Consider the following 24,506-nt stretch of genomic DNA (forward strand, 5'->3'; position numbering starts at 1 on the left):
TAAGGTCTACTGACAAACAGAAGATCATCAATTATTTATATAGCGCCTGCAAATTCTGTAGCTCTTACAATTAAGATGATGAAGACACATTTATTGCATTACAAGAAGACTGAGGACTACAGTTCTTGAACTGCCCACTGACCGTTTCCCCAAACGGTTTAACCAAATGGATTTAAAAAATAAAAATAAAAAAATATTCAGAATCGTTGATAGATTAAAAAAATTCAGGAAGACGGACTGGTAATACCATTTTTGAGTTGTTTCGCACATGTGCAAACTGGCTTGGACTTGTTAGAGCATAAATATAAACATTTTTAGCCTCTTTGGCGAATGGTGTACCTCAAACATAGTAGTGCTAAAATAATGTATTTGAACATTTTAGACAAATAGTATCTTGGTATAAAAAGTTAAAATCCTTATTTTAAAAGCAAACGGCAAACTCATTCTCAAAGTTTGATTTGGGGACTAGACTATTGTACCACAAACATGTTCAGTACCCTCAAACTGGTAAAATTCAATTGAATTTCACATTTTCGAGCATCTCTTCTGAGGACCAATATTAGTCTAAATCTCGGTGTGTGTTACATGCCAAACTGCACATTATAAAATAATACAGCAAAAAATTCTAAAAATACAAGTAGCCTAAATGTGAAATATTCTCAAAGGACAAGTGAGGTTTTGCCTAGAAGTGGGACAACTTAAACAGAGTTGCTAACATTAAAATAGTTTCCATGACACTTTGGGCCTGAGTCATTAAGGAGAGTATCTTTGCACCTGGGCAAAACCATGTTGCATTGGAGGAAGGGGGGAGTAAATTTAAAATGTGGGGACAGATTTATAATTTGGATAGGGCATGTCCTAGATCAACTTTAAATTTCAGTGTAAAAATAAAGCTATCAAGTATTTGTGTGCTACATGAAAAAAAAAACAGCCAGTATTTAACTTTTGTGCAAAATAATAAACTAATTTGCATCCCTTGCATTGTAACATGGTTTGTCCAGGATCACATTTACTCTTTTTTTTTGCCTTGCTCTCCTTAATATATGACGATATTGGTTTTATAGACCATACTAACCTACTTTCACATGCTGAAATCCGGGAGATCCCGGACAGGGACCAGCGGGCACGAGTAACCGGGGCGTGGTGAATCGCATCATTTTGGCCCCTCCCAGTGATGAAAACGTAATTTTGTTGCGGGAGGCGGGGGTCAAAATAACACGATTCACTGCGAATCACGTTATTTCGACTAAACTTGTGGGATCTGCGAGACTTGCCTGCTCTCCCGGGAGTCCTACGCAGATTTCAGTAGCCTCCCGGACATTCCGGGAGTGTTGGCAAATATGTTATAGAGCACAACAATCCTCATCATGTCATAGACACTAAATTATTTTATGCATTTTCAATACTACTCTATAAATACTAATGTCCAAGGACAGATGATTAGAAGAAATGGCAATAACTGCATTTAAAAGTCACAATGAGGAATTTTACTTTTCAGTTGGTCAGTATTGAAAATTTGTATTGTAATATTGTAAAAACATCTAGGGCCAAAACTTTAAAGCATGGGACTCTCCCTGAGGTTACAACCAGTTGGCACCTAAGTTTAAAGGGAAATGCTTCTATGTAGCTAAAAAGTGGAACTCAACAACGCATGATAGATATGCTGGGAGGGTATTAATACGTACCCGAATCAAATTCCTGGGCATCCCAGCTTTGCTTAAGAGGTACAAGTCTTTAACAGAAAATCCTTAATTTTAAACGCAGTGCAGTATTTTCTGGAAACTAGGCAGTTAATAGTGCATGAACCTTCACTGAAACTTGCACCTGGCTACACAAAGACAAGAAGGTCAGAGGGTCAAGCCTAGGCATTAAAACATAGAATAAACAGGCCTTTCTTTGCCAGACAGAATCCCTGCAGGGTGTTACCTTATTCCTTGTCTATCCCTTCTTTCACTAGGGTGTTACCCATAATGCTCTAGCCACAGCACTTAACACTTCTGGTAGCAAAAAAAAAGAATCCAAAACAAACCTCTGAAATATTTGTATCCCTTGCGCCTTATAAACTGACTATTTGCATGCAGTGGGTATTTAATGACAAGTTTAGTTTCTCACCCTCCCCTCTCTGAAACAGTGAACGCCTGCATATCAGCTGCTTCGGCTCATCTGTGATTGATGAGGCCTTCCGAATCAAAACTAAGCAACAGCATATACTACCCAGGTGACCAGTATGTGAGAATAGTACAATTCAAACAAGCTCTCATTCTAAAACACAATGGTCAATTGTGCAGTAAATGCGGGACTGAGGATTTCAAATAAACATTTTTTTTTTTCTTTAAAGTCTGGAACATCATGCTGAAAGTTACATTTACGCGATACCTGACTTTCCCCACACTGCTCTTGGCATTTCCCTTTTATTAATCTGTTTAGCAGTGCTCCTTGGATTTTAGAGAAGGAGCCTCTCAGTGATAATATTTATGTGTACGAAATAACTGCAAAAAAGCAGCAATTATTTACGCTTTTCTTCTCTCCTGGTTTTTGGATAAGAGATTCCATGCTGAAGTACATTTAAAACATCTCCTGTGCATATGTGAGAAGCCCAAGACTACCAAATCGATATGTTAAATACAATTTCCATTACTGGACATGGAGGTGTAAAGTTTATTCTATGACCGTCTGTTAAAAGGTTTATTGTACTATAATCACCTAAAAAGCATGTGGCTTTAGGAGCACATCAAGTTATATATACACAGGGTAATTTGCTGTTTTAAGTCCATTCAAGTTGTGTTCACCTTGGTGTTCATAAGTGGTATTGCAGTTGTTAAATTTGAAACATTTATTTTTATCTTTTGGAAAAATTTCTTAGCATTCCATGCACTGATTATGGGCAGCACGTTGGCGTAGTGGTTAGCACTTCTGCCTCACAGCGCTGGGGTCATGAGTTCAATACCTGATCATGGCCTTATCTGTGTGGAGTTTGTATGTTCTCCCTGTGTTTGCGTGGGTTTCCTCTAGGTGCTCCGGTTTCCTCCCACACTCCAAAAACATACTAGTAGGTTAATTGGTTGCTATCAAAAATTGACCCTAGTCTCTCTCTCTGTCTGTCTGTGTGTGTATGTTAGAAAAATTAGACTGTAAGCTCCAATGGGGCAGGGACTGATGTGAATGAGTTCTCTGTACAGCGCTGCGGAATCAGTGGCGCTATATAAATAAATGGTGATGATGATGACTGATTATGCCCCATAAAGACTGAATTTGAATTTTGATTTGAAAGGTTTTCACAATTAAAATAACCCCAGTACTAAATACCTTCCAAATGATGGCACTTTGCATGTCTCTCCCATAAGACCTCCTCCATTCGCTCTACTTAGCAGGATTCCGGCACGCACAGCATCCGCACTGTGTGAATAACCTGCAGTACCGCGTCACTCTGTAGCATCGGAGATCCAACACATTTCTAAGCCTTTTAATTAGAGCTACTGCGTCAGACCTTTCCTGCTAGAGCGATGCCAAATATAGTCAGCAGTGATCCTGACTATATGTGCAAGTGCTGGGATATGCTAAATAGAGTGAATGAGCTATTTATTTTTGCTAGTTCCTTAAACATTGCAGCTATTTTTCGCACAGAGTTGTGAACGGTAGCTGCATCGGTTAGGATATACCAAAAAAATAAAGAAGCTCATTCACTGTATTTAGCATCTTGTTTGTGCCAAGCAAAAACAGTGTTGGTCCAGACCATTTAAATACGGCTATACTATAAAGATGTAGAACAGTTAAACCCATTAGGTCTGTAGAATACACCACAACAGTTTATCAGTTTTCTTAACCAATCTTCAGACACTGCATTCTAGCCATCCAGGCACTTGGTGGACAGATCACAAAAATGCATCTGGTCGCTCTGCACTCCCCTTCTCCTCTGGGTCAGTCAATACCTACATACATGCACAACTGGCATAGTTGCCAACATTTTTCTGCTGAGCTGGTACATCTAAGACCTTGGAGCACTGCAATTCCCATTATAACAAGTTTACTGAACTTGATAACATATTTTTGTACATTTTACATACTCCTCATCAATAATCATTCACGAATATAGCCCAGAAAATAAGAATGGAAATTTATTGTGCAGGCGATTATTGGAAAACAGGGACATTGCTGAGGACCAGTCTTAATAACCAGGGACTGTCCCTGACCATGATGCATGTTGGCCATTATGCAATGAAGGTTATTGGCCAACCCCATCTCCCACATAGCTAATCACATCGAAGAGAATGAATCAGGTTTGGATCAAGCATGCTGTGGCCACACATGGTACAATGATCATCCAATTTGGTCAAAATTACCAAACGTGGTCAACCAAGTCTGTATGTGTGTGGCCAGCCTAATTCATCTACCTTTAACATCATGTTATACATTATATATACTTCTCATACAATATCACCATTTTTGGTATACATGTAATCCCTTCTGCAATTGCCTTAAGGAAATATGCTTTGTGTATATTGTTATATTAAAGTATATTTAAAATAAATTTAAAGGATATACTAGAGGCTAATTTAACCCAAAACCAAAAATGTAGTTTGGGGTGGAAATCTGCCCTCCTCCTGTTGCCAAGACTTTCTTTCGAGGTTGTCAAAGCCCCCATCCCATGAACATTTTATTTGAATGAATGGTAAGTTCTTGTGAAGGCCAAGGGATTTTACAAACAGAGCACAGTGCTCCCATACAGTAGAGAAGATCTTCTGCTGGGACAGTTCGTCATATCAGTGAAGTCACCAAATCACACTATCCTTCAAACTCCGGTAGCCAGAACCAAGTATTTTTTTTCCGGTCACCTACTTCTACCCTAAGCTAAAAAATTGTTTTGAGTGGAATTAGCCTTTTCCACATCGCATAGATCACAATAACATTTCTTTTGAAATATGTAAAAAGTCTGAGAATACTCCTTCATGCCACTCCATACAAAGATTTCATTCAGATGTATCCTGGTTAAAAAAAAGAGACAGATCTGGCCACCACATGCAAAGCCTCCACTGAAAAAAAGAAAATTGACATAGACAAAAAAATTCACATTAGGTTTAGTGTGGAGTAGATATGAAACTTTAAAGTGGAATTGGGAGGAGGAAAAAAAGTCTTGCCTTAAATAACCCCATAACATATGGGAAAAGGGAAAGGGAGTGCCTGTCACACCAATGGATGAGAGCAACAAACCCACAGATTCACTATTGAACAGATAAATGACTATCTATAGTGCTACGTGGGTGCAACCTTAGACTACGGTAGAGTATAACAGGACAGACAAGAAGTTTGGTAAATAAGGTGCACAAGAGCTCACTAATTTTGCTAGGTTGAGGTATCATGAGACAAATATAAAACTTAACTTGTATTATTGTTAACAAAACAGCAAAATATCTAAAATTATACAAACAAGGACAAACAAAACAAGAGTTAAGTTTTATATTTACGTTTCATGATGCCTCCACCTAGCAAAATTAGTGAGCTCTTGTGTACCTTATTTACCAAACTTCTTGTCTGTCCTATGTTACACTGAAATAACCCCAGTCTGACAGCCACTGTTACAACATTACTTAGTTCCCAATTACCCTTTATAATGCTTTTGGTATAAAATTATTTTTGGAGCAGCCACAATCTCATATCATGGGGCAAAATCTTATTAACAGTATTTGGCCTATATTTGACATATATAATCTAAAGTTTCTAGTAGAATGAAAACTAAGGCAGTTCAGCAACACCAGGAAAAACATTGTTTAAATCATAAGCAATCTGGATTTTCTTCAAAACGCAAAAAAAACCAAACATGTACTAAATTGTGTAAAATAGATTCTGTAAATAGCTGAAAATAACTACATTTACATATACTTCATTTTTCCACGGGCCAGCTTACTAGTATGCCTACTGAACCTGTCTTATCTATACAAAGGCTCATGTAGAGTTAGACTCAAATGGAAGTATGCCGCATACAATACGTACTTCTGTGCATCCCCAGAAAGCACTAGTTACTGTTGCAGCCATATGCAGATTGAGTTGTATCGTGCACTTACAGCCTCTTATGAATGAAGAGTCAGAACTGGGTGGAGGAACATGTAAGGGCATGCTGGAGCAAATACGACTTATGTAGACTGAAACTCAGACACATGCGCCTGTCAAGAAACGGGAAACTTCCGGGTGTACATTACACTATAGTGTTCTTTGCATAACCTACAGCTTGTGTTAGGTGAAATCACAAAAGTGCAATTACCTAACGCGACCCAAAATTTAAGATTCTCAGCAAAATTGGCGCATACAGAGGGCCTTGAAAATCATGCAAACAAAAATGCATCTGTAGGACAGTTAATCAAAATACAACCCTAAATAGATGCATAGAAAGATGAAAAAAAAAAAAAGTACATATTTTTCTGTTAAGAAAAAAAGTAGTGTTGAACATTGATGATTTTTTTCTTCATATGTAGTTTTAAACTGCGAAACTGGGACTGTTACATGTTGCAGTAATACAGTCAATCACTTAGTAGACTTTTTGACATTCCCTAAACTATGAAATAGTTGTTTTACTGACATATTGCTAACAAGCCTTTTCCCCATTAATATGTCCAAAACCCTTGATACATTTTTCCTTTTTCTTGGAACATGTATAATTTAATATGTTTGGTATTCTTTATTTGATAATTCTTCATTAATCTGGGTTAAAACAGGGGCATAACAGAAAAACAAAAAACAAAAAAATAAAAAACAAAGGGAAGATTGACTGGGGGCAGACAGCTTACAAAGAACTCTATTATTTTCCTCCTCCCATCCTCCACACAAGTCCAATTAGAATTGAAAATGTGGTGTTGATTTAATGCGCTTGAATCTATAATAAGTTCAGGAAGAAAGATGTTATTGAAACAAGCTCTCATGTGAATAAGACATAAGCTGTCATTGGCAGACATCATTTCAAGCAGAAAACAGCGGCACTGATGCAGAATTTATGAGAAAATATTTCAAATATATATCTTAAAGGAACATGCCTAAGTATAGTATAATTTTGGTAACTGATAACGAAACCTAACTTACCAGTATCACTTGCCATACATTACGCTTTGTGATTGGTGATGCAATTATGCCAAAATTCTTGTTGTTCCACTGGTGAGAGTAAATATTATCTTAGTAAAATGACTTAAGCAAAGTCATACATGAAGGAAAAGTGGGGTCAGTTAACTGATTTGTATCTAGTATCCTGCAAAAAAACAAAAAAGACATTTCAGAGGCCCAGAGGTCAGAAGATCACTGCTGCCCTTACAATTAGCAATGGAATGACCAATTTGGTCATCTTAAACCTAAATGGCCAGAGATTGCTGAGTGGGTCCAAAACAACAGCCTATCGTGATAGGAGACTAGCTGCAAATGGACTGCGATCTGACAGTGTGTGGGGTCATGAGCAGTCCAAACTAACTGGGCCCAATGTGATCCAGTCTGAGCACTAAGTGAACTGGGCCCATACATTTTTCTCACCCATATGACAGAATTTGCCTTTACATTAGCAGCTTACAAGTGGAGACCTTGTTAAAAAAAAAATATTATTATTAACAATAATAAGTGTGTGATGGCCTATGTAGTCGACATGACATCAAATGCATCTGTCTATTTCTATACTATACTGTCTACTTGTCAGGTCAAGTTATTACAGTCAGTTGAAACAGAATTCAATAAAATAAAGTAATTTGCAATCCATGCATTACACACAGCCTCCATTACACAGGTAGGGTTTTAGGCTTTTTTAAACAGACAGTAGCACTTTAACACAACTGTCTTAATGTTGCAAAAGACACGTGCAGCCATTTGTATTCAACACCTAAAGATGACTTCGAGACACTGCAAAAGTTCATATGTACAAAGAACAGCAACTTAAATAAAATGGTCTCTAATGTAAAAACAAAAAATAAAAAGGCAACGATTATTCTTTAGGAAAATGCCAAAATATTTGTTTTCTCTTGCACCAGTGAGGCAGAGAGAGAGAAAAAAAACCTGTTTGGAATAAAAGAGTAAGTCTCTCTCACACAGACAGCGGGGAGCAGAACTGCTGAGCTAGCAGAAAGATTTCATTTTAATCTTTTATGGCTCACTGCAAATAAACTTTACCGAATTCATTTTATGCACGTAATTCACCAAACGAACAAGCTCTCTATTATTTTCTCAATACCTCCACTGCTTAGAGGCCTGAAACATATTCAGTTAATGCCTCCTATTACTTGATATGTGCTCCTCGTAAATTTATAGCAACCATGGACAGCGTAAAAGCTAAATAAATCTATTGCTCAATATCATCTTCACATATGTAATCATATATTATTTAAAAAAGGGCATATTTCACACTATGGTGACAAGGATCTGCTTAAATCAAAACATATAAAAAAAATGTATATGTTTGTTTATAGGAAAATTCCATGTTAGATGCAAGTTACTAAATCTTTGAAAGTGACAAATAAAATAACATGCAGCAACTTCTAACTATTCAACAAAAAACACCCTTTGCAGGCTGGGAGCTGCCGTGTGTACATATTGCTGCATTGTACTCCACTAGTGGCTTTGCATATGTATATTCTTGACCTGTACAGTGAATGTAGCATACACTGTACAATTAGTATGAGGATTGGTATGAGTAACCCTTTTTGGTCTGTTTTGAAACATGTGTGAAACATACCAGAATTGTGAAAACTAGTATGATACCAAATCCACACCCACAGAAATAAATACAAGTGTGTCACATTGCACTTCTCCAATTTGATATAGATCTTTGTCCATGATTTACAGATTGGTACAGGTGTAATCTTTTTAAGCAGGACAGCCATCTAAATGAATGATAATGTACCTGTACCTATACGTACCATTCATTTATATTCCAGATCTCTAGAAACCTTTAGTGTAAGTAGCTGCATATGAGGAGTGCGCAGGACAATATAGAAACACATTTTTGTGCAATATTCCAGATCTGTTTAGGCTCTATTTGAATGCTATAGGTTATATAGTCTGATGGGATCTTAAGTCTCCTTACAAGCACATGTACTACAAAAACCATGGTTTATGCTTAGAGCTACCAAGTCTCATGGAAACTTCTTGCTTCACTATGCCTAGCGATATTTAACAAGGGCTATCTTATGTCAGGGAGATGGACTTCACAGAAATATGATAAAACTTGTGGGACAAAGTTAAAAGTCATCTACATCATAAGCATACTGAACTGTTGAGAAAACAAACAGAATGAAACCACTGGTACCATTCAGCTCCAATCAGCAGACTGTTTTCATTTAAAGTTTTTGCTCCGGATGTTTCCTACTTCAGAGAGAAAAAAAAATTACCAAGGGTGCGCACCAAAGGCCTGGCTATATTTCAGTGCCAGGACCTTGCGCAATATATGGAATGGTGGTGGTCCAATGGGAAGAACATGTAACTTCCTACATTTCATTAACGGAATTTGGCCTTCATTGTTGCCAGTGCTTCCCCAAACACACCACAAAGCAGCATGTCATCATCATCATCATTTATTTATATAGCGCCACTAATTCCGCAGCGCTGTACAGAGAACTCATTCACATCAGTCCCTGCCCCATTGGAGCTTACAGTCTAAATTCCCTACTATAGACACACACTCACACACAGAGACAGACAGACAGAGAGGGAGAGACTAGGGTCAATTTTTTTAATTGCAGCCAATTACCCTACCAGTATGTTTTTGGAGTGTGGGAGGAAACCGGAGCACCCGGAGGAAACCCACGCAAACACAGGGAGAACATACAAACTCCACACAGATAAGGCCATGGTCGGGAATCGAACTCATGACCCCAGTGCTGTGAGGCAGACGTGCTAACCACTAGGCCACTGTGCTGACCGTCATTGTCCCACCTTGATTCATAGCCTATAAATTCTGTTAGAAAATACAGTGCAAAATGGCGAGGCAAACACAGATCTCAATGATTGCATAGCTGGAGCTTCGCACCTTAGTGAAACGGCTTTGTCTGCTGTGAAACTCAATTCACGTGAATTTTCGCAGCGATTTAACTCATCTGTGACTTTTCACACTGTTTTACTGTAAATCCCAGTGTTTCTGCAGATAAGTTAATGAAAAAAGTAAATTAATTTTTCATAAAGACTACCATCTTGTCATTTACTCAAATAGTAAGTAGGCAGTATGTGAATACTGGATGGAAACTAAAACGTTTATAAAATTGTGATAATCCACAGTGAAACACTGAGATCATGCCACCTATGACAATGTCATTACTTGTTACTTTGAAATTAAAAGCTAGAAACAAAGTATACCTATTTTTTGTTTTATAAACACAGTGAATTATAGAAATGGACATTTTGATGTATGCAACATACTATTGTGCTTTAAAGGTATGACTCCACAAATGATTTCTTTATACATTAAACAATATTATACATTCAGGATCTGCTGTATTTAAGTTAAGTCTTCATAAAACATTTTAGAACTGGATTCTTAAGCATTTGTGCTACGGATGGATTGGAAGGCGCTATATACTTCTAATAGTACAGAGGTGTGTCCATATAGGTTACAATGTAACAAATAGAAAAGTCAAAACAGTTCTGCTTATCATTACTAAATTCAGTTCCAAAATCCTCTCCTAATCTGTTTGTATACTAAAATCCACCCTGCAGGAATAAGGTAATGAGATCACAGCAGTAAGAAAGTCATTTGGCTCTATTTTGCCTTGTTGTTCTATCCTCAAGCCGCTATAATTTTCAGAGTCTGTATAAATCAGTGGATGTAATCATCTGATAAAGGATGAACTTACAATAGACAGGGGATGAAAGGATTGTGCATTTAAATTGACACTGTAAACCATTTCTAGCCAGCAGCTGGTAGGGCATTATTTGTTGGGAGTCATAATGGATGCTGAATGTACTATTTTGGTATGGAGCACAATATAGATAAGCTATGGATAATAGATATGGAAGACCAGAATGCTTAAGAATAATATATTCATGTAGATTATATATATGCTTACCAACGGAGCTATATAAAACTTTTGAAAATCAAAATTGCCTAAAGTGGATAAATAACCTCATCAAATGTAAATAAAGAAATAAAAAATATATATTTGGGTCAATTAGTTTTTACTTGCTTGTTGTGCTCAAATAATAGATTAGTTGTTGGTTATGATTTTGTAGACAAAATGAATATTTTAAATTTGAAGTTTATTGTTGAGCAAAGTCTATGGCAACTGGAATTATAGCTGTACAAAGTTGCCGCACGTAAAAATAATTGTGCAATCCGAAATCAAGCAATGCCAAGCTGGCAAACAATTGGCTATGGTGGTTAAAAATAACTCCAGAATAAATTGATAAAAAAAAATTAAAAATTGTAGTGTAGTGCAGAAAACAGTTGTACATATCTATGTCGGAGAACAAGAAACCTATCAAGAGTATTGAAACCTTTAAAACTATTTTCACATTCAAGGAGTTTACAATGATTCACAGCCAGGAATATACAAGGTGCTGTCTGCTTTATGGCAGAAAATTAAGTCTGGGTACATGGCTGAATTCCAGACAGTCTGAACCTCTGCAGATCACTCTGTCGGCATTCAGGTGTCTCCAACATAGTGGGTGATGGAAGGGGGTGGGGGATGGCAGACGGTAACACCAAACAGACAAAGAAAAAGAGGACGGAGTAAAAATATATGGATTTAAGTACTCATCCTCTTTCTTAAGCATCAATCATTACATATACTGACTAAATTTAGAAGACCTTGTTCTCCAGATACACGATAATATAATATTTATCTATACACAAACACACACAAAAGACCCTGGCAAAGCTACAAACACACACAACTTTTCTTCTTTTTTTTATCTAGCTCCTCCTATTACCTCTTTTTATTCATATCCCTGGGCTTTATAATTTCCATTATTGCTCAATGCAACCACTCCCTGTGTTACATCATATTCTCAAGAGATGTGTTCCAAGCCCTTCTAAGGTGTAAAACTACAATTTAATATTTAACAACAATATAAAATACAGGCCTCAATCACAATATTCCCTCCATATTTTCTAAAAAAAAAAAAAAAAAATCACACAAAGTTGATAACAGAAAAAAAAAGTCAAATTATCTCAAGTGATATTGAATTGCGATATCACACACACACACACACACACACACACACACACACACACACACAATATAATGGTCTTATTAATAAGGCAGACAAATCTAGAAATGATTAGCCAATAACCATTTAGTCATCAGGGGCCAAAATTCCATTACTGTAACTCTGCTAGATGAGGAACACATAAATATAATTTTAGGGATGGTTTGTAATCTTGTTATTAGTTTGGGCAATTTTAAACATCTGCAAAGTTGTCTACGTGAAAATATAAGGAATCAGAAACTTTCAATAGGAATTTTTCCACATCATGTATTTATTTGTATTCTACTGAAATATTGCTTCTCATGTGAATTGGGAGTCTCATTCTAACTACTCTATTCCATGAACCTTATAAGCAGGATTATTTTACACAATATTGGTTTTCATTAGATAAGATGACCCTGCACCTCATCCAACTGACAATTCTCTAAGTGCAGTTTGATTCCCCATTAATTTACAAGATACCGAAACACAAATTACATGCAGTTATGATGCTTAATTGAGAGCATATCGTGTGCAATTTAATCTTCGGTGAAAATGCAAGAAATGTTTCACATTAAGAACTGGCAGGAGGAAAGGAGACATTGCAAGAAGACTCCAAAAAATAAATCAAGATAAGCCATTCTGTGCAAATATATACAGGCAGGAAGAAATGTTTTGTCCCCTGTCAGACTAAATAAGCAACAGTGGCAATGAGGCTATTGTTTCTTATTCTGGATCAACACAAAATTTCTGAAAGGTTGAACTTAATGGACTTTTTATTTTCTCAACCTCACTAACAATTCACTATATATACACACACACACACACATACATACACACATATACATATACACTGACGTTTTTATAATTCTACTCACAAACAAAAAACACATTAATGTAGGGACTTAACCCAATGATTTCCACAAGGTGCAGGTAAAAGCACCATGCTTAGTGCACAGAAGTGTATACAAATCACTGAGGTATAGGATATGGTAACATTTTATAAATGACAATATGTAAATCCAATGGTGACAAAGCCTTTTTTTTTTTTTTGTTTTACAGGCCCACCAGATAGCAAAGGATTTAAATATTAAATATTTATTCAATATGTGCTTCACTGATATTTTCCTTATGTAAACAGGATGGTTTGTTAAATCACTTCTGTAATAAGAAACTGTAATTTGGTTACTCCTTTCACAGCTAATAACACAAGAACCTCGACAATAACTAATGTATATTATTTACATACAGTACATTTTAAAGGCTACTTACAGCATATTGCAGGGATTCTCGTCCAGGTAGCATGGCACAAACATTCCTGTATTTAAACCGCAGAGAAAACAAATGAAAACACCAAGGTCTGCTGGAGACTGAGATTGTGCATCTCTTACAGCTACAGACCTTACATGAACTGCTGATATTTTTTTTTTCTCCCCGTCTTCTGAAAAGGCAGCAGAGGGAGAGGAGGGGAGGGTGATACCACATGACACACACTATGTCTGAACATTGGCTGCACTTACAGACATTAAGGCAGCAGGATTGGCCAAATTAAAAACTCTGTGCCTCAGGGGATCCTCCTATTAGATATTTTATTTTTTTTTAGTATGTGTTGAAGAATGACTGGAGGAATTTTCTCATTGTGGAAGTTCCACTTGGCTTACGAAATGACAACAGTTTCATATGTCTGGGGTTCTGTGAGCTAAGGGGTTAAAGAGATGCCTCTCGCTTTGCTCAGGTGCTCCAGTTTAGAAAGCCTTTTAACATAAAAAAGGCAGTTACATTGGCAGATTTCTTTGTCCCGTGCGAGTAATCACACTAGGGAGCAGCAATAGAGATTTAAGTAACATGCTAGTAATGTATGCTCACCGTAAACCTGCTTCCTTTCTCCATAAAATGGTCACAACAGTTGTCTGCCGACTGATTTACTGAGCAGGAAACAATAACAATGGTATTTCGCGAGATTTGTTGCAGCAATTCTGTAGCGGCAACCAAGTTGTCTGTGTGAAAGGCCATACGGTTTATTGACACCTGTTTGACAGACGCTTTGTGAAGTGATTTGTTGGGACGTGTACATTCCCACAGCAAAGACCCAATATGTTTGCGAACTTTAATGTCTGCTGGTGTCACTCTTTTTCTGTTGTCAAAGCTATAGGTAGTGTAAATTGTCTTTGCCCTTTGTTTGCAAAGCAACCCTGAAGTTTTCATTAGTTAGGTAGAACGTAAGGGGTGGGAGTTATTTTGTGGCGTTCAGTCCAAGATAAATACAGGCGAGTTTCAAATTCGCACTTTTCTGTTACACCTCTTTACACTAGTAAAGACTGCAAGATGTTTTTACATTTTCATCAAAATTCACTTAATATTCAAACTTTTTACAAGTCCTTCTGTATAGAGACATGAAACTGCTCTTACTATATATATATATATATATATATATATATATATATATATATATATATATATATATCTATCTATAGTAAGAGCAGTTTATATATATATATATATATATATATATATATATATCTATCTGAGGCACTCATACTTGTGGCATTTACGTGCAGATAGTTTAAAGGAATAATCTGGCGTAACGCAGCTCGCTAATGTATATGTTAAGGATATTAGAAGACATTTTAAACAATATATTTCTATTTATCATATACATTAAGTGTCAGAACACCATTTCTAATTGTATTTCCAATGGATGCAGGAATGATAATAGAACAGCACTTTTCACGTTTATGCAGTTTGTGCTAAGTTCTGTTTAAAAAAAAATAATAGGTTTTATAACAGATCTTGTAACTGATTTATTAGTGGATGTTTTATAATATCACAGCTCTTTAAAAGTAACTGATTACATTACTAATCTTGACTGTTTATCCAATTGAAGTATACATTTTGTATATGTGTTTTATATACAGTGTCAAACTGGGGCAGCACAGTGGCTAAGTGGTTAGCACTTCTGCCTCACAGCACTGGGTTCATGAGTTTAATTCCCGACCATGGCCTTATCTGTATGGAGTTTGTATGTTCTCTCGAGGTTTGCGTGGGTTTCCTCTGGGTGCTCCGGTTTCCTCCCCCACTCCAAAAACATACTAGTAGGTTAATTGGCTGCTATTAAATTGACTCTAGTCTCTCTCTATGTCTGTCTGTGTCTGTGTGTTAGGAAATTTAGACTGTAAGCTCCAATGGGGCAGGGACTGATGTGAATGAGTTCTCTGCACATCGCTGCGGAATTAGTGGCGCTATATAAATAAATGATGATGATGATGGAGCATGAAGGGCACACTGGGGGATTGCAACACTAGGGGCCCACCAGAGGGGATGTGGCTAACCATCAAAGAGGTGAGACCAGACACTAGATGGGGAGTGGTCAGCCCACGAAGGACAGCTAGCACCATAGTGTAGTATATAAAGAATGCAGTGTGTATATAAAGAATACACAGTCTTGACCTGCCCCTTAGATTGGGCAGAACAGTCACCAAAATTCGGGATTGTCCCACTAGACTCAGAACAGACACTACATGAAAAAACAGCCATTATTTAACAGAATACTAATTTGCACCCCTTGCATTGTAATATGGTTTTGTCCAGGAGACTGAAATTAGAAGTTTCTTAAGTTAAGATCCTTAATGAATCAGGCCCTTAGTTCCTTTTTTTTCTTTCCGTATTTCTGTAATGTCTATATAGCAGGTTTCCAAATAAGAGATCCCATACTTGTCATTTGCCTGTAGTCACCATATGTGAATTACTTTAGTACATACTACTAGTGAGTAAACTCTCAATTACACATACCAGATTTCAGTATGACTATAATTGTGCTCTTCAGCTCCTCTAAAGTGGTATATAAAATATATATTTTCTGTATATTGTGAAGACAGATTACAACCATCATTTACCTCTCGCTGTGTTAGCCGGCAGCACATGCTATCAATGGAAATATGAAGTGTTTACTTTCTCAGGTAGAAGTCAGGCCAGAAGTGATCAGCAGGACATTAAAAATGTTTCATAGGGGATCTCCAGAGGGTGTGAGGTGTTACCTAATATCTGATCCTTTCCCATGACCTCTGACTTGTAGGACAAGGCAGAAAGGAGGGTTTCAGTCATCCAAAGAGTGACTGCCCACCCCCCTCCTTATATCCTCAGCATGCTGTGTGACCTCAAATCAATAACTCCCCTTTTGTTCTAGAGCACACGATTCCATCTGGACTGATGGGTGGAAGAAGATCCCAGGCAATCTCACATCATTTCTATAGTGTGCATACATCTGGACCTGCAGACTATTGGGGCTTAATAAAAAATAAATTTTCTTTCCCATAAATGATGATCTATATAAACTTTGTCAAAAAATCCTTTTTATTCAGAAACGGACAGATGCACACAGTACAGCAGACTTTTTGATACAAAAATCAAACACCACAATGCAGTAAACACATAATTTTACATACAAACATTGGTCTCTAGACTTTATTATATTGCATTTATTAACTTCATTATAATATATTATATTACTCATTTGTACCTCTGATCTTATAACTTTATTTTTCTTTTTTCTTGACTTTTTCTTCATTTACCTCTTGACTTGATATACATTATTACAGTTCTAGGAGAGCACACCAACTAAAAATAAAAAATTGTAATATATTATCAGTATTAAGTAACCATATTAAAGACAGTTCTGGTGCAGATAATTTCCCTATATATACTATATCTCACAATACCTACAACACTTTAGGATAACTGTCAGGCGCCGTCCCACAGCTCCTTCGGGACGGCCGCTGTAAAGGACCTGTGGTTACGCCTGACATGCGCACACTGTCCTCTTATTCTGTTCTCAGATACACTCATTATAAAACTCGCACTTTTATGCACTTTTCCTTACACAGTGTTGCCTTACTCAGTCATTTGACCACAATAAATAACACAAGCTTTACAGAATTATTTATCGAATAACCACTATATCTCATCAGTACTTCACAGTATATATTCGTTATAAATACTCATAACATATGTATGTATTTAAATTAGGGGTGTGCACCGGGCACTTTTAGTGTTTTGGGTTTTGGGTTCTGATTAGCTTGAGGTTTTGGGTTCTGATTTGTTTTGCCAAAACACCTGACGAAAGGTTTTGGTTCTGATTTAGGGTTTTGGGTTCTGATTTATTTTTAAAAAAGCATAAAAAGGGTTAAAATCAAGTTTTTTGTTTATTTTTCACTCCTACACTATTATTAACCTCAATAACATTCAATAACAATCATTTCCACTAATTTCCAGTCTATTCGGAACACCTCACACCTCACAATATTGATTTTAGGTACAATATTTGATTTTTTTGGTACAGCAGCAACAGTGAACGTATTTTGAAATAGCAGTACCTATTTTTTGGTACAGCAGCAACAGTGAACGTAGTTTGGAATTGTAGTACCTATTTTTTCGTACAGCAGCAACAGTGAACGTAGTTTGGAATTGCAGTACCTATTTTTGGGTACAGCAGCAACAGTGAATGTAGTTTAATATCTGATACGCATCTATGTGGACTGCGTAGTGGAGTGGCCCCGGTACTCAATTTGGTACCGGGGCCACAATATATCACCCTCAACTGGTCTGAATTCCACTGCACATATGGCTGCTCCTACATCCTCTGCAGCATATAGAGGGTGTAGTTCGAGCGCGTCACTACCTCTTGTTTTTGACGACCATGGTACAGAGCATTCATCATTGAGATCCCATCAAGTATGTCAAAGACAGGCAGCGTCGAAGTGTTATTTGTTGACTTTGTGAACAAAACAACTGTCCCTGTTGCAAATCTTCATGCAATGAAGAGTGACTTTTTCATTTAAAGGCTCAAGCTTTCAAGTGTAGTGTTTATAACATCATTACACCAACAGGTAAAAATCCTTTTAATTGGGATAATGGAGCCACAAAGGAAATTGCACATATGTAATGCCTGCACAATGTCGTTGTCTGACATCACAAATCCCCAGGAGAGTCTAAGTGGGTTAAGCCACTGAGAGATTATTTCCCTCAGTTTCTGGACTGATGCACCACTGGACTCAGCAAGGACAGAGCACTGGACTGATGCACCACTGGACTCAGCAATGACTTTTTTGATTTTTTTTAAATATTTTTTTTAAAGGATTTTTGTAGAATTTTTCTTTTTTTTTTCTTTTTATGGAAGAATTTTTAATACTTTTAAAATAAATATGCACTTAGCAGAACAAAGCACAGGACAAAAGCACCGCTGGACTCAGCAAGGACAGAGCACTGGCAAAAGCACCACTGGACTCAGCAGGACAGAGCACTGGACTGATGCAGCACTGGACTCAGCAAGGACAGAGCACTGGACTGATGCACCACTGGACTCAGCAAGGACAGAGCACTGGACTGATGCACCACTGGACTCAGCAAGGACAGAGCACTGGACTGATGCACCACTGGACTCAGCAAGGACAGAGCACTGGACTGATGCACCCCTGGACTCAGCAAGGACAGAGCACTGGACTGATGCACCACTGGACTCAGCAATGACTTTTTTTATTTTTTTAAAATATTTTTTTAAAAGGATTTTTGTAGAATTTTTCTTTTTTTTTTCTTTTTATGGAAGAATTTTTAATACTTTTAAAATAAATATGCACTTAGCAGAACAAAGCACAGGACAAAAGCACCGCTGGACTCAGCAAGGACAGAGCACTGGACTGATGCACCACTGGACTCAGCAGGATAGAGCACTGGCCAAAGCACCACTGGACTCAGCAGGACAGAGCACAGGACAAAAGCACCACTGGACTCAGCAGGACAAAGCACTGGCAAAAGCACCACTGGACTCAGCAGGACAGAGCACAGCACAGCATGAGAAATAGCAGGACAGAGGACCACGTAACACACCCTCCCTCTTCCCTGATCAATGCCCGAGTGAAGATGGCGGCGGCAAGCGGGGAATTTAAAGGTTCAGAGTATCGCGACATCCGACAGCGGGATTATGACTCAGAGCCTCGTTTTAAGTTTCGGAATCGGCGGGAATACCCAGACAGTGCTCGGATCTGACTCGGATCCGCACTGTTCGGGGGGGCTCGGATTCCAGGAATCCGAGTCCGCTCATCCTTAATTTAAATCAAAGTATTTTACTGTTAACACAGAAAAGCTTGTATTCACAGTTCACACATATATCATAATGTTGTTCAACATAACATAGTATATCACGATAAAATTAACCCTAGGTTCACTACCTTTTTCCTTACGCTATCCTTGCTTTACATATGTATCTTTGATAAGAATCAGTATTTATAATATTGATTTAACTATCACAGATATCAGACAATAGCTACACAGTTATATGTATATAAATAGTTAAATCCACATTACAAACACACATATAGCTTGATAGATATATATATATATATATATATATATATATATATATATTATCAATGATACTTATCAAGTCCTTGTATCCTGGATCCAATTCTTTATCTGCAGTGTAGGGAACGTTCCTGTAGTATAGAATCCTTTCCTGTAGCTTAGTGTAGGTTTTCTGTAGTATAATGTATTTTCTGTAGTGCAGTGTATCCCTATGTAATATTTTTTCTGTAGTGTAGTATATGTATATTTTCTGTAGTGTATCCGTATATAATTTTTTCTGTAATGTAGTGTGTCTCTAGTATAGTGTAGGGTAGTATAATGTGTATATTTTCTGTAGTGTGTCCCTAGTGTAGTGTAGTGTATAGAATGCTCGTCCAGGGGCAGGCAGAAAGCAAGAGAACGAGGGAGAGTCCCGGGTCTGGCTTTTATAGTCCAGACCCGGAAACTCCCGGCCTCCCCAGCCGTAACGTGCAGGTGGTGATTCACCACACACATGTGGACCTTGTGTGCGGGCCAGGAGTGAATATGTCATGTCGGTACACACAGTAAGGTTCTTTGGTGTGACTACGCATGCGCCATCGGCGCACGTGCAGTTGGGTCATCCAAGCACGCTCCGAGATCGGCGCATGCACTGTCACGTATGCGCGCACATATGCTGCGGGACCCCCTTCACAGCCATCTGTCACTTCCTCCACCAAGTCTAGTTGCCAGACAACCAGACGCAATACTGCCGCCGGCATCTCATTGGCCACTAGCTCTATTTTAGACTGACTCTGACACCATGCTGGTGCCAGAGTATTGGGTCATTCCTGCTCCAGCGTTCATGTCAGGGGCGAATTGGCCATTGGGCTTACCGGGAATTTTCCCGGTAAGCTGGGGTCCTAATGAGGCCGACTGTAGACTGCTTGGTGGGGTTTTTTCCATTACATCTCTTGTTGGTCTGGGTTTTTTTTTATCATTGGGTGCCGGTCGACAATCAGGGCCAGCGTAACATGGGGATGGATTGGGGGGGTAAGAGGGGGAGGCAGCGGAGGCCCCCGGGATCAGGGGGGGAGCATCGTTGTGGCCACAGAAATTATCTTAAACCCCACCCCCCCATGCGTTGCCCCGGCTTCATCCTTGTCCTATCCAGTAATAAAGGTCACATGGGATGCGCACCATGTGACATTTGCCGTCCCATGTGTACAGTGCAGGAATCGCAGCTGGAATAAGGTAAGTGTGAGGGTGTTTTATGTCAATATAGCGTGTGTTAGTGCTATGGCAATGTAATGGGGTGAGGACAGGGGACCTTATGTCAATGTAGTGTGTGTGTGCAGGGGGGCTTATGTCACTGTAATGGTTGTGAGGGCAGTGTGGCTTATGTCAGTGTAATGTGGGTTAATGTAGTGTGTGTGGGCAGTGGGGCTTATATCAGTATAGTGTGTGTGGGCAGGGGGGCTTATGTCAGTATAGTGTGTGTGTGTGGGCAGTGGGGCTTATATCAGTATAGTGTGTGTGGGCAGGGGGGCTTATGTCAGTATAGTGTGTGTGTGTGTGTGTGGGCAGTGGGGCTTATATCAGTATAGTGTGTGTGGGCAGGGAGGCTTATGTCAGTATAGTGTGTGTGGGCAGGGGGGCTTATGTCACTGTAATGGAGGTGAGGGCAGGGAACTTATGTCACTGTAATGTAGCTGAGGGCAGGGGACTTATGGTAATGAAATGGGGTTGAGGGCAGGGGGCTTATGGCAATGAAATGGGGGTGAGGGCACGGGGCTTATGGCAACCCTCCTGCACACACACACTACATTGACATAAGATCCCCTGTCCTCACCCCCATTACATTGTCATAACACTGACACACTGTCAGGCGCCGTCTCCGCACTGACACTTGCTGCAGGAGACAGACGCCTGCACCTTCTCAGCAACCACGTCCTGTTGCCTAGCAGCGGGACGCTATCTCTGCTCACCTGTCTGCAGCCAGCATGTCTTACCGCCAAATTCTCCCTAACCCAATCAAGAGGCACCTTAGGGTATATAAAGCAGCCTCTGACACATGTTTAGTGCCAGAGTATTTGATCTTCAGCCTTGCTCCAGCGTTTGTTCCTGTGTTGCTGTTATTTGGATTCTGACCCCGGCTTGTTCCTGACTTCTCCTTTGGTTCCTGATTCTGGCTTAGAGTGATATTTGGTATTGACCCGGCTTCCTGACCATTCTCCTGCTTCTGATTTGGCTATATCCGTTTATCTGGTTTTGATCCGGCTTGCTGACTACTCTTCCATCCTGCCTCCTGGTGGGCTGACACTGCTGCCTCAATTGTTACTTCGCCAGCTGACTGATAGTGACGGCCGCGACCTGCACGTCCCTTGCAACGAAGTCCATACCTCCTTGCGGGGGTTCCTGGTGAAAACCAGGGGCGTGTTAGACTCCGCGCCTCAGTACTCAGTAGCACCAACTGCTGCTAGGTATCATCAATTCCACCTAGTGATTTTGACACACACGCTACATTGACATAAAACACCTTCACACTTACCTGCACTGTACACATGGGACAGCACTTGTCACATGGTGTGTGTCCCATGTTTTTATTACTGGATAGGACAAGGATGAGGCCGAGGCCACACATGGGGGGCGCAGTTTAAGATAAGTTCCGCGGCCACAACGGTGCTCCCCGCTGGCACCCCTGATCCAGGAGGTCTCCGCGGCCCCCCACTCACCCCCCCAATCCATCCCCATGTTAGACTGGCCCTGATTGTCGGCCGGCACCCAATTAAAGCAAAAAAAAAAACAGACTAAAAAAAGATGTAATGAAAAAAAAACCCATCAAGCAGCCTACAGTCAGTCTCATTAGGCCCCCCAGCCTGCTGGGAAATTTCCTGGTAAGCCCAATGTCCAATCCGCCCCTGAGTATGTCCTGTAAATGGAGATCAGTGTGTATCATGTGTCTGATGTCAATGTGACCTGTATATAATGATCATTGTGTACCAGGTATCTAATATTAGTGTGACCTGTGTATAATGATCAGTGTTTATAAGGTGTGTGATGTCAGTGTGATCTGTGTATAGTGATCAGTGTGTATATGGTAATCCTAAACCAGTAACTTGACTAGTGCCCCACGGGGTCTTAATCTGGCTCCACTCCCTTCCCTTTAGTAACATCATCATCATCATTTATTTATATAGCGCCAACATATTCCGTAGCACTTTACAATTGGGGACAAACATAATAAACTAATAAACAAACTGGGTAAAAAAGACAAAGTTTACAATCTATGGGAACACCCCTTTCAACTAAATAAACTTTTATTTTTTTCTCCTAAAATATTGGTCAGTTTAGCCCTTTTATATGACTTAAATAAATCATATTTTTATTGCATGTGTCACTTTTGTGTGCGTGAAGCCATATGTGACATTGCTTGGAATACAGCTAAAGTGTAACATAGAGGCGCAAAATGGGTCTCAATGGTTCGTTCAATTGTAGAACCTCCAGTGACTCACTCCCTGAATCCTAAACTAGCCTTGTCATTAGAACGCCCACATCAGCCTTGGAAATAGACCAGTAGCATGAGGTTCCCCTGCTATATATATACAGAAAACTAACTCCAGGCTAGTCAGCACAGGCATGTCACCTATTTGGGGTAGAGGAGCGAAAACAGCACCAATCCCTACAGAGGTTAAGAATCCATGTGAAGTAAAGGATTGAGTGTCCTGGTATAATACAGAATAATAGATAAGAACAATCTTACCACCCCAGTGGCCCAAATATAATGGAAAGGGGTCTCTAAAACCCTGACTATTATACCAAAAAAAAGGAAAAAAATAAAAAAATCTCAAACAAATTATAATTAAATAGTAGACTCCCCAAAACCCTTGTGCACCTTCCTCTCGTCTTCCTTGATTTGAAATATTTTAAATGGAAGAACGTAAACCCCATTTTTAAAAAAACAAAAGCAAACATACTGTATATTATTATTATTAATAATTTTTATCTATAGGGCGCCACTCGGTGTCCGTAGTGCCGTACAGGGACAAACAAAATTACAATACGAGGTGAGACAGCACAGTACAGTAAACAATAATCACAGTAACTCAGTGAGCTCAAAGCACAGCTAGAGGGGCGGAGGAGGGGAGAGGGGAAGGTCCGCCAACGACGGAGTCCAAGAGGGAAGGCACGGATGACGGGAGACCCCCAAGGGGAAAGGAGGGAGCGAGAGGGGACGCGGGAAAGAGGGTCCTCAAGGAGAAGGGCTAAGTAGCTGGAGAGCAGAGTTAACAGTGGTGAAGACAGGAGGAGAGAATACCCTGCTCAAAGGAGCGTACAATCTAAGGGGTGGGGTAGACAGACAGAGAGACACGGGGGAGAGATGGAGGAATGGAGGATAAGGATAAGGGGGGAGGAAGAGGCAGAAGAAAAGGTAGGAAGTTAAGTGGGAGACTAGAAGGTTTAAGAAAAAGGTGGGTTTTTAAAGCCCGTTTGAAACTGGACAGATTAGGGGAAGTTCTGATGGAGGGAGGGAGCTTGTTCCAGTGGAGGGGGGCAGCACGGGTGAAGTCTTGGATACGCACGTGGGAGGAGGTGATCAGGGGGGAAGAGAGGCGACGGTCATTGGCAGAACGGAGAGGGCGGGATGGAGCATGAATAGAGAGGAGGGTGGAGATGTAGGGTGCAGTGGAGTTGGCGAGGGCCTTGTATGTAAGAGTGAGGAGCTTGAACAGGATTCTGTAGGGGAAGGGGAACCAGTGAAGGGATTGGTAAAGGGGGGAGACAGAAGAGGAGCAGCGAGAAAGGAAGATGAGCCTAGCGGCTGCGTTAAGTACAGATCGAAGGGGAGCGAGATGAGAGTGGGGGAGGCCAGTAGGGAGGAGGTTGCAGTAGTCCACGTGGGAGATGATCAGAGAGTGAATAGACATTTGGTGGCATTTTGGGAGAGGAAGGGCTGGATGCGAGCGATGTTGCGCAGCTGGAAGCGGCAGGATTTAGCAAGAGAGAGAATGTGGGGGCCAAAGGAGAGAGAGGAGTCGAGGATGACACCGAGG

The 24,506-nt window shown here is 39.5% G+C and overlaps 1 long non-coding RNA gene across 1 annotated transcript in view; it reads right to left on the reverse strand.

The window, feature by feature from the left end:
• LOC142100081 (uncharacterized) overlaps positions 1-13,543 on the reverse strand; it is a 42,000-nt gene extending 28,457 nt beyond the window's left edge. The window contains exon 1 of the long non-coding RNA XR_012678689.1: positions 13,414-13,543. This is a non-coding gene — a long non-coding RNA (uncharacterized LOC142100081). The remainder of the gene's footprint in view (positions 1-13,413) is intronic.
• Positions 13,544-24,506: the final 10,963 nt, after the last annotated feature.

Source organism: Mixophyes fleayi, chromosome 8, assembly GCF_038048845.1.
Source record: "Mixophyes fleayi isolate aMixFle1 chromosome 8, aMixFle1.hap1, whole genome shotgun sequence".
In the NCBI taxonomy this organism is placed as follows: domain Eukaryota; kingdom Metazoa; phylum Chordata; class Amphibia; order Anura; family Limnodynastidae; genus Mixophyes; species Mixophyes fleayi.